This window comes from Apium graveolens, chromosome 11 (assembly GCF_009905375.1).
Source record: "Apium graveolens cultivar Ventura chromosome 11, ASM990537v1, whole genome shotgun sequence".
In the NCBI taxonomy this organism is placed as follows: Eukaryota; Viridiplantae; Streptophyta; class Magnoliopsida; order Apiales; family Apiaceae; genus Apium; species Apium graveolens.
Genome location: NC_133657.1, coordinates 83618648 through 83639186, shown reverse-complemented (window position 1 = coordinate 83639186; position 20539 = coordinate 83618648). Strand labels below are relative to the sequence as shown.

At 33.6% G+C, this 20539-nt stretch overlaps 1 pseudogene; it reads left to right on the top strand.

Moving 5' to 3' along the window:
- The first annotated feature begins 4470 nt into the window (after positions 1-4470).
- LOC141695646 (pyrophosphate-energized vacuolar membrane proton pump 1-like) lies at positions 4471-19265 on the top strand (annotated as a pseudogene).
- The last annotated feature ends 1274 nt before the right edge of the window (positions 19266-20539 follow it).

The following is a 20539-nucleotide window of genomic DNA, read 5'->3' as shown; positions in this document are numbered from 1 at the left end:
TCGAGTGAGTAGCTTGTGTAATAATAAGTCATGAAGCATATTTCTGCAAAAACCTTTGTTTAGATTCTGTAGTAGCATATAAGTCATGTTGACTTTAATTAGATATGCAGAATATGTTGATTATTTGTACATAGACGATGTCTTGTAATTCTGCATAAATGAAATGAAGTCAAGTGCCAAATAGCTACCCGACGGATAATCAACAATGCTACTCGACGGATGATCAACAAGGCAACCCGACGGATAATCAATTCAAACATCTATTGACAGTGACAACACAGTCACATGCGTTGAGTGTATGCAAAAGGAATGTGGAAGCCTATTCAACTGGGTTTTTGAGAACAAAGAAGCATTGCCATTTCCATGCTATTATGAAGATATTCAAAGATGCTGGAACAGAGTAATGAAGTAGCATAGTATTAGACTTGATAGGTTTTGTTTTATTATCTTATCTTACTATATCGTGAAATATCGTGTAATTATTTGTATCAATAAATTATTATATGAATATTATATGAAGTTTGGTGAATTATCTTATGATTGATAATAACATTTGGATGTTTGTATATAATAAAATGTGAGTATGTTAATTTTAATATGTCCATAATAAAATATAGATAATTAAGGTATTTTTCTGGTAATTTATGGAGTGTTATATGATTTTATAATGATTTATGAATTTATTAATTATTTTCTGAATAATTATAAAATTATTTTATAAAGCTGGGAATCATCCGACTTCAACCGTTTTTACGTTTTTACAACCCGAAACTCTTCCGAAAACTCCTTCCTAACCTAATCTGGTAATTCCGGACATTTTCCGTGTTTTGACTTTTTCGATCCGGATTACGGTTTGACCTGTGCGCGGCCCGGCGCAAGATTTTCGATATGATAATTATCTCGATAAATCAACAAAACCCGTATTCTCGAAAGACAGGATATTATTACATTATTTCCGTATAAAACTGTTTTATAAAAAGCCCAGTTGGGATAATTATCCAAAACTGATATCAAATCGGATCGTTATTGCAGTTACTTAGCGGCTAAGCAACTAATTTAATGATCCAAAACGATCCAGAATGAACCAATATTCCGTAAATATAAATAGCATATTTCTTATTTCATTTTATTCGTTTATTCATTTATAACCAGTAAAAATATAGTAATTACAGAGAAAAACCCTTAAAAACGATACGTTCCCGAGAATCAAACGCACAAACGAGGACGTTACAGAACTCCGATTCAAGCGTGCAACATATCAAAACGAAGCTCTCGAAAAACTCTACATTAATCCACCATCCGTTTTTATGCAAAAATCAAGGTATTCTTCTGATTTAATTATTTTATTTTGAATTATTTATGAATTAAAAGTATGAAAAATTGTTCTTGATGTTGTTGATATGATTTGATGATTCCATCGTGTAGATAATATTTTTCTGGTCAATTTGGTATATTATATGTCAAAAACCGAGTTCAATAACATATAAAAATTTGGGTTTGATTATCGAATTAATGAATTAGGGTTTATAAGTATGAATGTTCTTAACTGGATTTGGGAATTTTTAATTTAAGGGTTATTGATTAATTTGAATGATTGGAATAACTTCACGGGGTGATTTGCAATCGATTTACATAGCTACTTGCACCAAACGATTCCTGCAAGTATCCAATCGAGTTCTTAAAATTTTAGTTTTTTTTATTCGATTTTCTGAGCTTATTATTGATTATTGGTTGATTATGATCCTATGATTAGATTGTATGTGATTAAGGCTTTATTTTGTGATATTAAGTGTTCAATTTGGTATAGAAATCAGTGGGTTTGACTTTTGGCCGGATTTTAGAAGCCCCACCGGTTTTAATGGCTGTGTTAGCCGGAAACTGACGAATCTGGTTCGTTGTTGATTGTTTTGGCAAGGTCTAAATTGCTGGAATCTTGTAGAATAATTTTGACTAAAAAACAGAGTTCGAATCGGGAGTTTTAGACGAGTTTAGGGATGCCGGATGTTCGCGGGGAACTGACAGGAAATTCTGCAGGTCACCGGATTCTGCATAATTACCCGGCAGTTCTTGACTGACCCGGTGACCCAACAGACGACCCGTTTTCGTTATTTTATGACCCGGTTTCGATCTTATTAGCCCCAATTCCAATCTACATAAACTGTTTCTGCATTTTATTTATATTTAATTCAAAAATTCAGATTTTTAATTCTAAAATTTATTTTTTTTATTTTATTCATTTTTTTAATTCAATTAACTATTTTAAATAATTAACTAAATTATATTAATTACAGAAAATTATTTTCTTTATTATTTTCAAAAATCAAAATTTGATTTAATTATTTATAATTTATTTTAATTAATTATTTATGGATTTAATTAATTAATTTTATCTATAAATAGTTAAATAAAATGTAATTATTTATAATTAAGCCAAATAATGATTTAAAAATCATTTTGAGCTTTTAAAATTTACATAAAGGTATTTAAAAATTGAAATATTATTATTATTAATTAAATTCTTCTTATTTTATTCATAATAAATCAACCGTTCGTCCGTTTAATACGAAACGAACGCCTCTAGACTCAGAAAAATATTCTGCTTTCCCTAAAAATACTTTCGAGACCCAAATTCTTTTGTATTTAAGAGTCATTTATTTTATGAATCATTCTAAGTCGATTATTGATAAATAAAATACTCTTTTGACCCGATTTCAATTCTAAACCTATCGAGACCTAACTTTTGACGATTCAACTCATGTGCTACATGAATTATGTGACTATATGTTATATGAAATATGTGATACGTGCCTTGTGTGTTTATGTGTGCTATGTGAACTATGAGTCCACGTGTCGACTAAACTTTATATGATTAAAGATGATCCTTATCTGTTATTATCGGGCGGGTAGACAATAAGGATAAACGTATAGACTAGACCATTACATATTATCAGTTAATTGAATAGTATTATTTGTGATAGATCCGCATAGTGTGAGACGTTCAAAGTTAGATAGAGATTGTAGAAGTAAAGCCTAATTGCGTGTAGTAATGAAACGAGTGGATTCAGAAGAAAGATAAACCTAAGAGGGTAAATGATAAGAAAGGTCAAGTAGCCTATCAAGGGAAATACAGAAGCAACAGGACTTAGTGAGATGGCAGATAGTTAAAGATCAGAGATTTATCAATTGATGTAAGTATTCCTAACCTTTCTCCTAAAATACTGCAAATATTTATTCGCTCCTATTCTAAGTTCAGAATAGTTAATTGTTTTATATTTCGCTACAATTACTCTTATTATGCCAGTTCTTTTCATTATTGTTCCTATATTATCGATTGCTCTCTTGAGCAAATACCCATTCGTTCGGGTTATTTGTGAACCCTGATTTGGGATGTTTTGAAATCAAAATGATTTGACATCAAAATACTCTATGGTCTTGACGATTATTAGGAGGACCAGTGATGAGCAGGATCCTATGGGCTGGAGATGGACCGGACCCTTAGGCCATAGTTGCCTGGGTACCCCATATGTTGGTTGGGTCTATGCAGTTGGGTATAGATCCGTACTATCTCCTGACTGATCAGCAGGTTATAGTACATATGTTGGTTTCTAGTGTCCAATCTAATTTATTATTGATCGCCATTAATGGCATTCTTTCTTGAATAGTTCATAATTACAGAATCAAATGTGATTTGTGAATAAAGGCCAATGAGGGCCGAAGTTTTGTTCGCTCAACTATTTAAATATGTAAAGAAATTTTTAAAATCATTAAACAATCATTTCCAGGAGTTTTTCTGATTCGATACCTGGAAACTATTTATGATACTTGCTGGGCATTTTTGGTTCACTCTTGCTTTGTGAACTCTTATTTCTTTTAGTATCAAATGAGGATGAAAGTGAATAACTTCTAATAGACAACAAAAGTGGTGAGATTCCAGCTGAAGAAATTTGGAGGTGTCAGAGTATCAATACAAGGAAATTAGTAATGAGGTAATGAAATTGTATTTAGACAATGTAAATTTTAGAAGGTTAGATTCTTGTTTCATACTATAACCTGTAAGTGATCCTGAATAATGAGGGGTAATCTATATATTTATTTTAATATACAGGTTTTTATTATTTAAAGTTGTATAGTGACACTCAATCCTGACCCCGGATTTGGGGGTGTCACAGTTAGTATCAGAGCTACAGGTTATTGGTCACTGAAATAAGAATAGGTGAGGGTAAGATAGGAGTGATAGGTCATATGAGATAGGAAAGACCCTAGGCATACTCATTTTAAGTTCAAATTGAGTGTGAATGAGTGTTGGCAGGTCCGATACGGAATTGGTAAGCCAAGATTGTTGGGGCAAGCGTAAGGCGAATATCGCAACGCTATAGGTAGATTGAGTTCTCCAATATTACAGTAATGAGGAATCGATAGATCGATGAAGACTGGGCAGGTCACCCTACTTTTCATGTGGTTTTGAAGAAAATGCGATTGATTCTTGTGAAAACTTGTGAAAGGGAGGATGAGCTCCACGCCGGAGGCAACGAGTTGATGGAAGCTGATGAAAAGCCAAAGTTACAAGCTGCAAAGGCACCACCATTGCGAGAAGATTCTTACCACATACCGGGACCTGCGGGAGGAATGATATCTACCTTACTAGGTATAGGTAAGACTAGCAAGAAGGTGCGACCTTATTTACAAGCAGAATGTCGAATTACATGTGTGGTTGTAAGCATAACATCCAGAACGACGATGAGAATATCAAAGACAGTACCAGACGTCATCGTTGTGGTAGAATTACGAATAAAATGATATACAATAGAAGAGGAAAAGTTCGTCGGCTAATAAATGCGAACGGAACCCAAGGAAAATAGAAGATATATCAAAATGGAGAGACCCTTATATGGGAATTCCTTTAATTAAATATTTCATTACCGGATCAAGAGAATAGCAAGTAACTTATATAGTAATAACGACCAAATATTTGATTTTCAAAATTTTAAAATGAGGTTTCGGGGAAGTTTTTCTTAATCAACTTTTAGAAGATTTTTGCATGAAATGAGTTTTACAATTTGGTTGTTGAATTACTATTTAAGTTCTTGTTATTATTAACAGAAAACGACCTAAAAAGAAGAATGGATATCGACTCAGTGTTGTTAGTTCGAAGGACTAAGTAGACCCCCCCAGCAGGGAGAAATTTTAAAGTTTTTGTGAAAGACAAAAGTAATCTTTTTAATTGAATGAACATGTTAAAATATTATTTTCCCAATTTATGAAATTATTAAAATTTAACAAGATTTGTAATTCGAATGGACAAAGGATGATTGAAGAAAATAGAAGACTCTTTTAGACGATTGGCAAAGGATAATATTCCTAATCGACAAAATTGAAGCATTGCGGGATCGAATGTTATTCTACGTGGCATAGAAGAAGTCGGAAGTAATAATTATAAATTTCGTAGGGACGCGATTACAATTAAATCATTAAAGCATTTAATGTGGAGGCAATTCCAGACGATATTTTGAAGTTATAATGTGACTTAAACTGTGAATCTCTCATTCGACTGGTTTCTAAAGGCATACGTAGATGAAGCGTGGAAGGTGATCAACATCGACATTATTTCTCTTAATACGATAACATATGTCCTTCTTGATTCTGGAATACATATGAGTTTCTTCTGTGGATAAATAATATGAGGCGAAGATGAAAAAAAATTTATTGTATTCCTTCTGAATTGTTTCTCTTCTCAAATTACTGATTCCTGATTGAGACAAACAGTGTTGTGATATGACGCTTTATCGAAATGATGAAGAGTCGGGTGGGATGCCACCTAATCATGTGTTATATGCCATATAGTATGAAAGACTGGTCATCTTGAGTACGAATATGGTTGTCTCATTCACATCTAAATCTTCACTCATTTTTCTTCCTTCAATTTACTGAATTATAAATTCTCCCAATCATTTGTGGCATTGTTATTCCTTATTCAGCTTTCAATCAAAGTCATATTCGCAAATTCTCCTCTTGCGTAGAGTCTGTTCTCGGATGATTTCAAAAGAAATGAAATAGTGTGGCACGTAGAATCATACAACAAACATAGATATGACTGTAAACCGATAAATGGTGGACATCTGCGGGTAAGGAAGAAGGAATTCATCGATAACATGGACGTGACGAAGGCATCAAGTCAGACAGTTCTTCATGTTATGATGATCTCATCAGTACGATAGATTGCGTTAACATGACGTGCTTCAAATTAGAGGATTTTGACATGAAATGAATGGTTAGCGAACTGTAACAAATAAGTTAGTTATAAAATAAGGAAGTAAGGCTGTATGCAAAGCGAACGAGTGTCAGAACCACAATCAGAGATCGAGGGAATTCTGAACACTGACTCAGACAAGTAATTAATACGTGAAGCATCTCTTCGTCGTGGAAAGATATTTGTCGTGAAGATTCAAGATCAAAGAAATCTTAATCGCAAACAAATTTTGAGCGTGTTCTTCAAGAAATTGTGAAGTTCTCTACCTTGAGTAAATAAGTCATGGTGAATTTAATACCCATAACCGGGTCAGTGACGAAAGTTCGATACGGGAACATAAGTGGAAATAAAGTAATGGTGATTCGACTGCGAGACCTTATAAGAAATGACGAACTGAGGATAGAGTTTCCACTCGATTGTGATGATGATAATCAAGACCCTGCGTGGTTATTACAAGATCAACAGACTCACCAATGAAATTGAGTGTGTATTGTCAAAGAAGGAGTCTTGGTGTAGTTCGTTGAGAATGCGGCATAATTTTTTTTAAAGGTAACTATACACAATTAGTAACGACAATAAATAAGTTAAAATACTCGCAAAATAAAATTTTGAGACACGAGATAAATTTTAAAGCTTACTGATAAAATTTTATAATATTCTGAAAGAACTGGGAAGGGAGTGGTTATATTAATCCTTATTGATTTAAGACCTTAAAAGATATATGCTATGCCAATTAATCATACCTATACTAATCAGAATGATATAGTTCGAACTAGGGTGGATGGATGAATTTGGTTGATGGAAGTGGATGAATGTGATTGTAGACGATTTGGTTTGGTAGATTGATGGTGTCGGCTTGAGTTCGACTGGTAGTCGATGGTATAGGGGAGGTGCAGCCCAAATTTTTAGAAATTACCCTACATGTAAGGATAAAGAAGTATATTCTCCCTCCCAGTTGTACTCCAAATGGTTGGGATTTCGGTTCTTGAGAAAGAATGTTATGATCAAACTGACTTTATGTAATTGGTCTTTAATTCTAGTTAGCTAGTCTTCACTTGGTTTAAGTGATCGGTTAAAAGAGTTAATTGATCAACTTTACCAACTAATGGTTGGCTAAATAGAGATCGATTCTAATTAGATTGAGTCAAGCTCTAACATGATTTTCAGATCCAAAATCAAAGCGGTTAGCCAGTTGAAGGAAGTGATGGCATTAGCAGGAATCGAAAGTTTAGTAGAATTAGCAGGGTGTTACCACAAACATGTGCGAGACTTTATCTAGATGAATACACTCTTCTCGATAAACAAGAGGAACAGAAAGTAATTGGTACATGCTAGTAAGAAGAAAATTTTCAAGAACTGAAGGTTCAAGATAAAGCAAAGAGATTCTATCATCTGTAATAGCATTCCAGGAAGGACTTGAAAGTATACCCATATCGAATGGCGATTGACTAAAAGTTTTCAAAAGCTCGCAAATCCAAGTATCCGATGTAAGACGAAGACTAACGAAGTACACATGTGAATTTGGGAAGAATAAATGTTGATCAATTGGAAAAAAGCCAAATATGCGACCAATGGTGATTTAAGTGAGGCTAAGAAAGTAATCATCGATGAATTTGATAATTCTGTCAATAAAAACTTAAATATTATAAATAAAAGCCTTTTATTAACTTCAGAAATGGCTTAGCTAATAATGCACATATTAATATTATCAAGAAAAAGACATTCCTTATGTTAAAAAGAGTTAATGAGTAATGAGAATGAAGAACTAAATAAGAAAAGAAGTGGAATCAAAAGGATGATAAAGAAATTTTATAAAATAGTCCATGATATAAGCAAGTTGTGAACGTCGGCTGTGTCAGAATTAATAGGAGAATGAAGTGAAACGCCGATAATTGAAGATAGAAAATTTCATTCAAAGAATGCGTGTAAACATGGGAGATTAAACCAAGATATTAGTGGTGAACTGTTAAAGAAGAACGTTACAATGAATCTCATATCGGAATTCTTTAGAATTAAAGCAAAGCCCCGAAGGTTCTAACGAATGATTTACCAATGTTACCTCGGGAAATGAGATAAGAATTTCTCATTGGTTACTGCACAGAGTCGAGCTGGTGTCAAAAGCCCTGTATCGTATAACCCAGTAGGAATGAGATATTGAGTGAAGGAAAACTTCAAAAATGTGGAATGATAGAATAATGAAATAAAGAGTACTTCGCGCTATACACAAAAGTGATTATGGAGAAAAGAGAAGGGAGGTATGAAGTCATGCATCAGTTATCAGAAATTGTAAGTCTGAAGATTAAATGAACATAGTGTATAAGGAGTAATTGGATAGTGTAATTGTATTTATTAATAACATTCTCGCCCATTCAGAAACTAAGGAAGACCAAGTTAAACACCTGAAGATATGTGAAAGGTGAATAGTTTGCAACTGCGTTCTAAGCTTCAAAGGTATGAACTCTGGTTATAATTAATTATGAGCTACGGAAGTATGGTTAATTACCAACCAAGCAAGATCCATTCAGAGACAGATGTCTTGAGTAGAAAATAAAGAGTGAATATCATTAAGATTGCTGGGGAGTAGATAAAGAAATTAGAAAAGTTAGAAATTAAGAACAGGTTTTGATCCAACTTCTGGATTATACTGATACTTACTTTGTTGTTAGTATCAAAGGTGGTATTAATATGGATGATTGATGTTGACTTTAGTATGGAATGTTGTGAGCATCAAAGTTCATATTGATATCTAATTTGATATGACAACAAAATTAGTATTAGTACCAAGAGTTCGGTTTTGAATAAAGTTATGGTTCATTCTATTCCAAATTAATATTTCCTTTCAGATAGTAAAAGAGTTCGCTCGATGAATATACTTTTTAGTGATTGAAAAGAAATTGAAAAATACTACAAAGTGGTGAGTTAAATGCAATTGTCGAGATTTTCCTTTAATTTTTAGTTTTGAATAGATTTAGAACATTTCAAAGCATCAGACGCCATGGGTTCAGTATATCGGGCGCACACAGATGAAAAGTACAAGAGACCAGCTAAAGGTTCTCAAATATATTGAAAATGATCATAGGCCAGACTAACCAAACAGAAGGAGATGCGGGAAGTAAAGTAGAACATTCAGGGAAAATGGAAGGTTCATAAACATAAATTATTAGAATTAGAAAGAGAAGCAGATTAATATAAATTAAGTTAGTCTATTGAAACAATGAGATAGATAGAACGATTACGAATGAGTTGGCCTTATGGTTACAGGCATGACGAGTTCATAAGATGTTCAAATGTATATGACTAAGAAGAGTAATTTAGCTCCCTATGTATACAATGAAGGTTGATTCAGGTTACGTGAGTAACTGATAGATTTAATGTCGGTAAGAGACCGTTGAGTTGTGATTAAAGTGATGAGACCTGAGAAATTATAAGAAAGGTACTTGGAAAATATCATAGTCAACGTCAGAAATCAAATACGCCATGGTCTCAGTGCATCATTTACAAAAGAAGAAAAAGATTACGGAAATGATTAAAGAGCCTCGAATGCGATGGGAAACGATTACAAATTTGGTTATTTGAACTAAGAAACATATGGGGACGAGGGTCAACACTGAGTAATAGTTGGAAACGCTCATAAACATGAGTTATTAGAATTAGAAAGAAAAAGAGGATTAGGATGTGTTATGTTGGTCCCTCCTAGATAGTAAAATAGGCAGGATAAATAGAAGTGAGTTGGCTTCACCGCTACCCATATAGCGAGAAAGAGTAAGTTAGCTCTATTATATATAAAAGTTGGAAATTTGAATTATACAAGCATCAAATAGTTAATGATGTTAGCGAGAGGCTATTAGGGGATGATTGATATTATACGTTGAAGTTATAAAAGTTGTAAGGTTGAGAGATTCACCTGAGAAAATGAAAGTGATACACTTGAAAAGTATCAGTATTATTCCTTAGTGTGATTCTGAGGACAGAATCCTTTTAAGGGGGGAAGGATGTAACACCCGGGAAATATCGTGTAATTATTTGTATCAATAAATTATTATATGAATATTATATGAAGTTTGGTGAATTATCTGATGATTGATAATAATATTTGGATGTTTGTATATAATAAAATGTGAGTATGTTAATTTTAATATGTCCATAGTAAAATATAGATAATTAAGGTATTTTTTTGGAAATTTACGGAGTGTTATATGATTTTATAATGATTTATGAATTTATTAATTATTTTCTGAATAATTACAAAATTATTTTATAAAGCCGGGAATCGTCCGTCTTCAACCGTTTTTACATTTTTACAACCCGAAACTCTTCCGAAAACTCCTTCCTAACCTAATCTGGTAATTCCAGATATTTTCCGTGTTTTGACTTTTTCGATCCGGATTACGGTTTGACCCGTGTGTGGCCCGACGCAAGATTTTCGATACGATAATTATCTCGATAAATCAACAAAACCCGTATTCTCGAAAGACGGGATATTATTACATTATTTCCGTATAAAACTGTTTTATAAAAAGCCTGGTTGGGATAATTATCCAAAACTGATATCAAATCGGATCGTTATTGCAGTTACTTAGTGGCTAAGCAACTAATTTAATGATCCAAAACGATCCAGAACGAACCAATATTTCGTAAATATAAATAGCATATTTCTTATTTCATTTTATTCGTTTATTCATTTATAACTAGTAAATATATAGTAATTACAGAGAAAAACCCTTAAAAACAATACGTTCCCGAGAATCAAACGCACGAACGAGGACGTTACCGAACTCCGATTCAAGCGTGCAACATATCAAAACAAAGCTCTCAAAAAACTCTACCTTAATCCACCATCCGTTTTTATGCAGAAATCAAGGTATTCTTCTGATTTAATTATTTTATTTTGAATTATTTATGAATTAAAAGTATGAAAAATTGTTCTTGATGTTGTTGATATGATTTGATGATTCCATCGTGTAGATAATATTTTTCTGGTCAATTTGGTATATTATATGTCAAAAACCGGGTTCAATAACATATAAAAATTTGGGTTTGATTATCGAATTAATGAATTAGGGTTTATAAGTATGAACGTTCTTAATTGGATTTGGGAATTTTTGATTTAAGGTTATTGATTGATTTGAATGATTGGAATAACTTCACGGGGTGATTTGCAATCGATTTATATAGCTACTTATACCAAACAATTCCTGGAAGTATCAAACCGATTTCTTAAAATTTTAGTTTTTTTTATTCAATTTTTTGAGCTTATTATTGATTATTGGTTGATTATGATCCTATGATTAGATTGTATGTGATTAAGGTTTTATTTTGTGATATTAAGTGTTCAATTTGGTATAGAAATCAGTGGGTTTGACTTTTGGCCGGATTTTAGAAGCCCCGCCGGTTTTAATGGTTGTGTTAGCCGGAAACTGACGAATCTGGTTCGTTGTTGATTGTTTTGGCAAGGTCTAAATTGCTGGAATCTTGTAGAATAATTTTGACTGAAAACAGAGTTCGAATCAGGAGTTTTAGACGAGTTTAGGGTTGCCGGATGTTCGCCGGGAACTGACCGGAAATTCTGCAGGTCACCGGATTCTGCAGAATTATCCGGCAGTTCTTGACTGACCCGGTGACCCAACAGACGACAAGTTTTCGTTATTTTATAAACCGGTTTCGATCTTATTAGCCCCAATTCCAATCCACATAAACTGTTTCTGCATTTCTTTTTATATTAAATTCAAAAATTCGGATTTTTAATTCCAAAATTTATTTTTTTTATTTTATTCATTTTTTTAATTCAGTTAACTATTTTAAATAATTAACTAAATTATATTAATTTCAGAAAATTATTTTCTTTATTATTTTCAAAAATCAAAATTTAATTTAATTATTTATAATTTATTTTAATTAATTATTTATGGATTTAATTAATTAATTAATTCATTTAATTAATTAATTTTATCTATAAACGGTTAAATAAAATGTAATTATATATAAATAAGCCAAATAATGATTTAAAAATCATTTTGAGCTTTTAAAATTTATATAAAGGTATTTATAAAATTCAATTAATATTATTATTAATTAAATTCTTCTTATTTTATTCATAATAAATCAATCGTTCGTCCGTTTAATATGGAACGAACGCCTCTAGACTCAGAAAAATATTCTGCTTTCACTAAAAATACTTTCGAGACCTAAATTCTTTTGTATTGAAGAGTCATTTGTTTTATGAATCATTTTAAGTTAATTATTGATAAATAAAATATTCTTTTGACCCGATTTCAATTCTAAACATATCGAGACCTATCTTTTGACGATTCAACTCATGTGCTATATGAATTATATGACTATATGTTATATGAAATATGTGATACATGCCTTGTGTGTTTATGTGTGTTATGTGGACTATGAGTCCACGTGTCGACTAAATTTTATATGATTAAAAATGATCCTTATCTGTTATTATTGGGTGGGTAGACGGTAAAGATAAGCGTATAGACTAGACCATTATATATTATCAGTTAATTGAATAGTATTATTTGTGATAGATCCGTATAGTGCGAGACGTTCAAAGTCAGATAGAGATTGTAGAAGTAAAGCCTGATTGCATGTAGTAATGAAACGAGTGGATTCAGAATAAAGGTAATCCTAAGAGGGTAAATGATAAGAAAGGTCAAGTAGCCTGTCAAGGGAAATGCAGAAGCAACAAGACTTAGTGAGATGGCAGATAGTTAAAGATCAGAGATTTATCAATTGAGGCAAGTATTCCTAACCTTTCTCCTAAAATACTGCAAATATTTATTCTCTCCTATTCTAAGTTCAGAATAGTTAACTGTTTTATATTTCACTGCAATTACTCTTATTATGCCAGTTCTTTTTATTATTGTTCCTATATTATCGATTGCTCTCTTGAGAAAATACCCATTCGTTCGGGTTATTTGTGAACCCTGATTTAGGATGTTTTGAAATCAAAATGATTTGACATCAAAATACTCTACGGGCTAGATGATTATTATGAGGACCAGTGATGAGCTGGATCCTATGAGCCGGAGATGGACCAGACCCTTAGGCCATAGTTGCCTGGGTACCCCATATGTTGGTTGGGTCTATGCAGTTGGGTATAGATCCGTACTATCTCCTGACTGATCAGCAGGTTATAGTGCATATGTTGGTTTCTAGTGTCCAGTCTAATTTATTGTTGATCGCCATTAACGGCATTCCTTCTTGAATAGTTCATAATTACAGAATCAAATGTGATTTGTGAATAAAGGCCAATGAGGGCCGAAGTTTTGTTCGCTCAACTATTTAAATATGTAAAGATATTTTTAAAATCATTGAACAATCATTTCCAGGAGTTTTTCTGATCCGATACCTGGAAACTATTTATGATACTTGCTAGGCATTTTTGGCTCACTCTTGCTCTGTGAACTCTTATTTCTTTCAGTATCAAAGGAGGACAAAAGTGAATAGCTTTTAATAGACAACAAAAGTGGTGAGATTCTAGCTGAAGAAATTTGGAGGTGTTAGAGTATCAATACAAGGAAATTAGTAATGAGGTAATGAAATTTTATTTAGACAATGTAAATAATGAGGGGTAATCTGTATATTTATTTTAATATACAAGTTTTTATTATTTAAAGTTGTGTAGTAACACCCAATCCTGACCCCGGATTTGGGGGTGTCACATTAGCGAAATTTTGTAGCTCTCGACGGATGATCTAATATAGTCCCGACGGATGAACTTTATAGTCCCGACGGATGATAATTTGACATCCATCAAGAGTGTAGCTTATGTAACAATAAGATTGTAGCGCATTTCTGCAAGCAACAATGTGTAGATTCTGTAGGAGTGTATAAGTCATGTTGACTACTAGATTGATATGCAGAATAGCTTGACTAATTGTAAATATGAGATGTCTTGTAATTCCGTATAAGTGAAATAGAGTCAAGTGGCAAATAGACTCCTGATGGATGATCTACAAGTCTCCCGATGGATGATCTACAAGACTCCCGATGGATGATCAACAAAGTTCCCGATGGATGACAAACATAGTCTCGACGGATGATCAAATTCAAAATAGCTGTTGACAGTGACAACACAGTCACATGCGTTGGGTGTTTGCAAAGGGAATGTGGCATCATGTTAAGCAGGACTTTTAGAACAAATAAGCATTACCATTTTTATGCAAATATGAAGATATTCAAAGATGCTGGAATAGAGTAGTGAAGCAGTATATGGTTAGACTAGATATGTTTTGTTTTATTATCTTGTCTTACTGTCATGTAAACTTGGTGATATATAAACCAAGTGTAACAAGTAGAATAATTAACTAAGCAAATACTTTTTTCCAGAGAAACATATCAAGGTGTATTCTGTAAGCATTTCGTTGTAGTTTGTTTGTTCAACTTATAAAAGCAGTTGTGAGCCATTCAAAGCTTCATAGAGTTCTCAAACTGATATATATATATATATATCTAGTGGATACTTTCAAATCCATCAGAAAGTTTTAAAAGCTTGTGTTTTTATTACTTAGTGTTTTGATTTATATCACTCTTTTATTCCGCACCATTGCCAATCAAATATTGTTATATGTATTAAGTTAGAACATTTTAAAATCAAGAAAAAGTAGCCAGAATTACATTCAACCCCCCTTCTGTAATTCTTGTTGTATTTTTATGGAGTAACAATTGGTATCAGAGTAAGCTCTTAAAGTACAAAGATTGTAAAGATCACAACAAACAACAAGATGAACAAAAAGGATGTTGGAGTTAAAATTCCATTTCTGGACAAAGACAATTATCACCACTGGAAGGGAAGATGCACCTACATCTTCTTTCCCAAGATGAGGCCTATGTGGACTGCATAGAGAGAGGTCCACATGTACCAATGAGAGCTGCAACTGGCAATGAGCCATCTGTTCCAAAACCTAGGCATGAATGGCCAGACCCTGATATTGAGCAAGTCAGGAAGGATAAGAAGGACATGAATATATTGTTCAATGGAGTTGATGGTGATATGTTTGATAACATCATTACTTGTAAAATAGCCAAATAGGTTTGGGACACAATACAAATTATATGTGATGGTACTGAGCAAGTAAGGGAGAACAAGATGCAGCTACTGATTCAGTAATATGAGCATTTCCACTGTAAAGAAAGTGAGTCTCTTACTGATATATTTAGTAGATTTCAAAAGCTACTAAATGCTCTAAAGTTGCATGAAAGAGTCTATCAAACAAAAGACTCTAACCTCAAGTTCCTTAGATCTCTTCCAAATGAGTGGAAGCCAATGACAATCTTATTGAGAAATTCACAGGATTACAAGGAGTTCACCTTGGAGAGACTGTATGGAATCCTAAAAAACTATGATCTTGAAATAGAGCAAGATGAAAGGATGGAGAAAGGAAGGAAGAAAGGAGGGTCCATAACACTGGTTGCTGAGTTAGAGAAGGAGAAAGAGATGAAGGTAGAAACTGTTGAGTCTACATCAAAAGTTTGTGAGAGCAAGGGTAAAGGGCTGGTAGCTGAAAATAAAGATCAATTGAGCCAAGATGATATGGATGATATTGATGAATATCTAGAATTTTTATCCAGAAGATTTGCCAAGCTCAAATTCAAGAAGAATTTTTTAGCAGCTAAGCCAAACAAAAACATGGTTAATAAGTCAAAATTCAAGTGTTTCAAATGTGGCTTGGCGGGTCATTTTGCTAGTGAATGTAGAAAGTATGATTCCAGCAAAAAGAAGTTTGAGCCTGTTGATTATAAACATAAATACTTTGAGTTTCTCAAACAAAAGGAAAGGGCTTTCATCACACAGGAGAATGACTGGGCTACAGATGGATTTGATGAAGATGAAGAAACAAGCTATGTCAATCTAGCCCTAATGGCCAAATCTGATGAAACAGAAACAAGTTCTTCAAGCAATCATGTAATCACCATTAACCTAGCACATTTATCTAATGCTGAGTGTAATGATGCAATAAATAACATGTCCACGGAATTATATCACTTGCGTGTTACACTTAAGTCCCTCACTAAGGAAAATGCTAAAATTAAATAAAACAATATATTTTTAAGTGAGAGGAATAATGTGCTAGAATCTCAATTTATTGAATTTGAGAAATTGAGAATTGAGTGTAAGATTGCTAAGGATGAATTAACCGAGTCCTTGAAGAAAGAAGAGATTTTAAAGAAGCAGCTTGAATGAGAACAGGAAGTGATTAAGGCATGGAAATCATCTAGAGATGTTCATGCTCAAATCACTAAAGTTCAAGATATTGAGTCCTTTTGTGATGCATCCTGGAAGAAGAGTAAAGAGAAGCTTGAGTCCAATTTGGTTGAAGGATTATTTATAGATGTGGACTCGAAGGATGATGAAAATCATCCATCGGATAATCAAAAGGATTATCCGTCGAGTGACAAGGAGCCACATCCGTCGGCTGTGAGTAAACCAGTTAGCAAAGCTAAGCTATCTAAGCTTAATAAAAAATATGGATCAGTTTCTAAGAACTTTATTACAGGGGAATCAAGTCAAGCTAGAAAAGAAAAGAAAGTAAATGTTGGTCATCTGTCTATCAAGCAATTGAATGACATATTAGAAAAGATTGAGGTTAAAATAGAAACTAAAAAGAAAAATAATAGAAATGGGAAAGTAGGAATTAACAAACATAACAACTACACACCTGATAAATATGCACCAAGAAAAATATGTGTTAAGTGTGGTGGTGTTAATCATTTGTCTGTTAATTGCAAGCTTGTCATTCCTACTCTCATGTCTGCATCCTCTTCTTTTCCCAACATTACTACCATGCCTATGAATGCTATGTCTACTCAGAATATGAATGCACAATTTTCTAATATGCCATTTGCACATAATCCTTATTATGCTGCATTTAGTATGCCTCAAATGCCATTTAGCATGCTTTACTGAAATAACATGTTCGTAAATAGCATGAATTTTCCTGTTAATCAAAATGTGCATGATAATTTTATTTTAATGACTGGTTTCAAAGGTCTAACTCTAATGACTAAGGATGAATCAGAAATTCCCAAGTCAAATGAGATCAAACCTAAGAAACCAAAGCAGAAAGCTAACAAGGCAGGACCCAAGGAAACTTGGGTACCAAAATCAACTTAATTTGATTTTGATGTGTGTAGGGAAACAGAAAAAGTCTCTGGTATCCGGATAGTCACTACTAGAAATAGTAGATACAACATCGGTGTTTAGACATCGGCATGTAATGCACCCGATGTTAAAAGTCTGTTTAACATCAGTTTAAAAATAAGCGATGTTGATTATAAATGCTGACATCGGTTTCATATAGTAGCCGTTATCTATATTCAAAAATTAAAAAGGCCAAATATATATTTTTAATTTTGACATCGGCTGATTTTGTTAACCGTTGTCTATGACCATGTTAAAAAAAAATTAAAATTTCACTTATCTTTTTCCCCCGGTTTCAGTAATTCCCCCCCTTTAATTTTGACAAATATTCACTTTATTCTTATTCCCCCTTTTCCAAAATATACCTCACCGGCTTCCCTCGTCTCTCCCGAGACCCTCGTCTCTCTCACCGTCTTTTTCTTGTCTCTCTCACCTCTCATCTCTCTCTCATCTCTCTCCTCTTTTTCTCTTACCTTGAAACTCCCGCTCATCTATCATCTCTTTTTCTCTTTTTGGCGAAACCCTAATTTCAGCCCCAATTCAAATTTAAGCTTTGGAGTTTCAAATTGAGCTTCAGACTAGTAAGATTATAAACTAGTAGAAGCTTTGGAGCATCCAGAGGTTCACATATTGATGCTTTGGAACTTTCAGGTTTTGGAGCATCTGGAGGTTCACAGTTTGGAGGTTTGGAACTTTGAGGTATATTCTTCTATCTCCCTCTTTTGTGCATGTATATAAGAAACATTTTTTTTTGGGTTTTATGTTCGGTTTTTTTGGGTGGTTTTTGGGAGTTTTCGGTCGGATTATATACTTGGACAAGACGGTTTTGGTACTGTTTACAAGGGAAATATTGATGAGAATCTTAGAGTTGGTTTCAAATATCTTCCAGTTGCGTTTAAGATTCTTATAAGGAAGGGCTCCAGGGTCATTGTGAGTGGCTTGTGAGTCTTCAAATTCATATTACTTGTTGTTAGTCTAATTATTATGTATTGTGATGTAATTGACTTTTGGTTTGTTTCATATACTGTGAATTTTCTAGGTGAGCTAAGGCATCTGAATCTGGTCATGTTGTTTGGTTATTGCTGCGAGGATGATCATAGGTTACTAGTTTTTTACAGGTGTTGTTCATCATGTGTATGATATCGAGATTTGCTTTTATCCTCCGTTATTGAGATTGTGATATCATTATAAATCTTGTCGTTAAAGTTTCTCATATACAATCGATACTAGCTAAAACTTGATAATTTTTTTAACTTGTGTTTTCAGGCAGTTGTTTTTATGTGTGTGCGTTGGGCTCTGGGCATGGCTTATTATTGGTTTTGTTACTGAGTACTACACGAGCAATGCTTACAGGTAATTGTCCAATTATTGATAAAATAATGTTATGCAAATTTATATGTCAAATTTGCTATCATTTCCTTGTATATCTGAATTGATTTTTTCTTCTCATGGCAGCCCTATGCAAGATGTAGCTGATTCCTGCAGGACTGGAGCTGCAACAAATGTTATTTTTGGCCTTGCACTAGGATACAAATCTGTCATTATTCCCATTTTTGCCATTGCAGTCAGTATTTTTGTTAGTTTTAGCTTTGTTGCCATGTATGGTATTGTCGTGGCTGCACTTGGTATGCTGAGTACAATTGCCACTGGACTGGCTATTGATGCATATGGTCCTATCAGTGATAATGCTGGAGGCATAGCTGAGATGGCAGGCATGAGTCACAGGATTCGTGAAAGAACTGATGCCCTTGATGCTGCCGGGAACACAACCGCTGCCATTGGAAAGGTACAATGATCCTCTCTTCCTACATAGTGACTTTACTTCTTATCTCTAGACATATGCAATTAGACAGAGTGTTGTAAGTTCTGCCATATTTTTATTACAATGCATGCTGTAATCGTTAGATTATTAAATTTTCTATTTCTATGTGAGAGCACTACAATCTCTTCTTACCCATGCATTGATCTAGTTTTCTATTTTCTATTTCAACTGATGCGTCTCTCAAGGAAATGATTTCTCCTGGTGCCCTTATGATGCTTACACCCCTCATTGTTGGAATCCTATTTGGAGTGGAGACCTTTTCTGGTGTTCTTGCTGGTTCTCTTGTTTCCGGTGTTCAGGTAATTTTTACTAGCCAGAATTAGGATAGAATGAATTATCTGCATGTCCAAAAATTATTTTATTTTTAACCCTTTGGAATGCTGGATCCGTAGATTTTCTTGCTAGATCACTATGAGTCTGTTTTTCAAATCCGGACACTAGAAATTGTAGTTCATTACTTAAACTTTTTGCCAACAGATAGCTATTGTGTTTAGAATAGAAAATTTCAGAATAATGATGAGGTGCTGCATGTATTCTATAGTACTTACATTTTTGGAGCTAATTAATATCCAGGATTTGAAATTAAAACTGCCAGAGAGGGTGAAGTCTGAAATTCCTGTATTAGATAAAGTTGGTGGCTTGCAAGTTGGAGACTTTTTTAGCCCTCATTTTACATCACTTTTCATCTAGCAAGCTAACAATTATCTTTTTTATGTGTCCATGTGTTAGAAAATAGAATATAGTGATCTCGAAGAGCTTCAAGAACTAGATTCCGGTACTGTTGGCACTGTCTACTATGGTAAATGGAGAGGTTCCGATATTGCCATCAAACGGATTAATGATAGGTGCTTTGCTGGAAAACCTTCAGAGCAAGAAAGGATGGTATGATTTCTTCCTTTGTATTTGATAAGATTTAGATATTTTATTTCTGAAGTTCCCTCCAACTGTTGGTAACATATATGTAGAGAGCTGACTTCTGGAATGAGGTAATTAAGCTTGCAGACCTGCATCATCCAAATGTAGTGGCGCTTTATGGGGTAGCACGTGATGATACCAGCGGTTCTTGGGCAACTGTGACATAATTCATGGTTAATGGTTCTTTAAAAACTGTGCTTCAGAAAGAGTACAAGTAACGTGTCCAGCTAGTATTCTAAGCCCTTTCAATTACTTCACTTTTTGCAAGATAGACATGCTAAACTTAACATCTGAACCTCTATTTCAGGAACCTTGATATGGGAAAGCGTCTCTTGATTGCTAAGGATATTGCATATGGAATGGAGTACTTGCATGGAAAGAATATTGTACATTTCGACTT